Below are 2,269 nucleotides of genomic sequence, written 5' to 3' on the forward strand. Positions count from 1 at the left end.
CTTTACAATTCTTCTTCTTCTTGCACTGAAATATCATATGCAGTGAATAAAACACGAAAGAAGCAGGATGAACTAAATAAAAGAAATCATAACAAGATACACACCGAGACAGTCCGCATGGAAACCTCTGACAAAGATACCTCCGTATCTATCATTAAACGCATAATAATCAAGATGCACAAACCTCATTTGGAAGTCGACACCACTCACAGCGTGCCAATGCAAGGGAGGAAAACGAATGAAATTGTATTTCGTGAAGACGTTTCACTACTTTCCATAGATCAGAAACTGGAGTTACACAACTAATAACCTAATAACAAGAAAGTAATATAAAATATACACGATTTAATATATAACAAATATGGACATATAAATCTACAAGGAGCAAAATATATCTCATATTGTCAAATAAAACCAAATTGTCAAAAGATCATCAGGACACGACGCCAACGAAGGTGCCACTGTGCCTACTTGGGTGGAAAACCGCCACTTCAGCATCATCCTTCGCACATATTCACACACGCACGTCGATCACGTCATCTTGTACCATTCACATATCTTCCTCCTCTTGCGCTAAAACAAATTCACAAGTTTAAGGAAACAAACAACATGCGAAACGAGATAGAATACTAAAAACACATACTCACACAGTTCGCACAGGCGCGGACGCTTTTGTGTCCATGACTCAACATAACCTGTAATCACCAAAAGAAGATAAAAACCCCAATAAACTAAAATACCGAAATAGCGATCGCATATTAAAAATCACTGATCGAGATTCATATAACCAAAGTTCATAGCACGCCATTGTGAATACAAGATAACCTCAAAATATAAAACTATACAACTTTATAATTAAATCAAACCCTCACGATCACACTACAACGACTTCAAAATGATATATTAAAACTTACCATTATGTAAAAATATTTTATTGGAAGAAACAAGAAATAACGCGTGCTACACATACAAAAGCCACGGCGGAACTGCGAGATGACCACCGCTATGAAGGGTTACAAGAGCATCGCAGATGCAACTTCGGCAAAGACACGTTGCTACACGCGTATGGAAAGTCCTTGCAATTTTGACAAAACGGATTGCACGTGCCTTGATCGTTCCCATTGGCATCAGCAGGAAAGGATTCGGAAGGACTGCAGACGCAATCTCGACGAAAGACAAACCACTGCAATATCTATATTTTATCACGTATTTTGAGTGTTTCCATCAGCATCGAAAAGGTATAAGAGAAATCAAGACACGGCGTGGGATGAAGCAAACAAGACATCAGCAATCATCAAAATCCACGTTCTCTCATGGAAACTCTAAAAAACCTGCAGCATTGCGATTCCCACCGGAACGAACTGTCACATGACTGTCATCCCATTGGGGATGTCATTATAAAAAACGTAGCGACACAATTCAAATCAGATTAATTGTTAGCGTTCGGGAGAATTTAGCGAAAATAAGGAGAGTAATTGTTAGTGGTTCAGTTAGAATAAAGAAGAGTAATTGTGAAAAGAGAGTAACTGTCATTAGTTGGTTCAGTTAGAATAGAGTAAGAGTAATTGTTAGCGTTCGGGAGAATTTAGCGAAAATAGAGTAAGAGTAATTGTTAGCTGTTCGGGAGATTTTGGCGAAATTACAGAAGAGTAATCGTTATCAGTTAGAATAAAGAAATTGTTAGCGGTTCAGTTGAATAAGAGAATAATCAGAGTCAGAGAAATTGTTAGCGTTCCGGAGAATTTAACGAAATTAAAAAGAAGTAATTGTGATCAGTTGATTCAGTTAGAATAAAGAAATAGAATAGAGTAATTGTGATTAGTTGGTTCAGTAGAATAATTTAGTTAAAATAAAGAAGAATAATTGTTATCAGTTAGAATAAGAAATAGTTAAATAAAGATTAAAACAAAAAAAAAATTATACAAGTGTCAATCTTTGTAAAACCGGAATCACCCCAGCGGCCTGCCCGTTCATCAGCGGAGGCCAACGTCAGGTGAGTCAACTTTTAATCATTATTAATAATTAATAACTAAAATAATAAATAATATTAATAATTAGTATAATTCGTCATTAATTCCGCCAGTAATAATTGTTTATAATATAATTGTTTATTCCAAACAATCCTCTCCCGTGCTAGTGCTAGTATTCCTGCGCATAGCAGGTTAGCCGAAACGTGGAGATTGTTGACCAGTGGCCTAAACTCCAATCAACGCTGCTTAATCTAACAAGAAATATCTAATTGAAACAGTCCTTAGACTGTTTCTGGTGG

The 2,269-nt window shown here is 36.4% G+C and overlaps 1 long non-coding RNA gene across 1 annotated transcript; it reads right to left on the reverse strand.

Annotated features, from left to right (window-relative positions):
- Window positions 1–341: 341 nt before the first annotated feature.
- On the reverse strand, window positions 342–1,356 carry LOC125384669. Its single transcript, XR_007223310.1, has 3 exons — window positions 915–1,356; window positions 648–695; window positions 342–573 (listed from the first exon to the last, which is right to left on the reverse strand). It is a non-coding gene; the product is annotated as an uncharacterized LOC125384669 (long non-coding RNA).
- Window positions 1,357–2,269: the final 913 nt, after the last annotated feature.

The sequence above is a fragment of the Bombus terrestris genome, chromosome 3, assembly GCF_910591885.1.
Source record: "Bombus terrestris chromosome 3, iyBomTerr1.2, whole genome shotgun sequence".
NCBI lineage: Eukaryota > Metazoa > Arthropoda > Insecta > Hymenoptera > Apidae > Bombus > Bombus terrestris.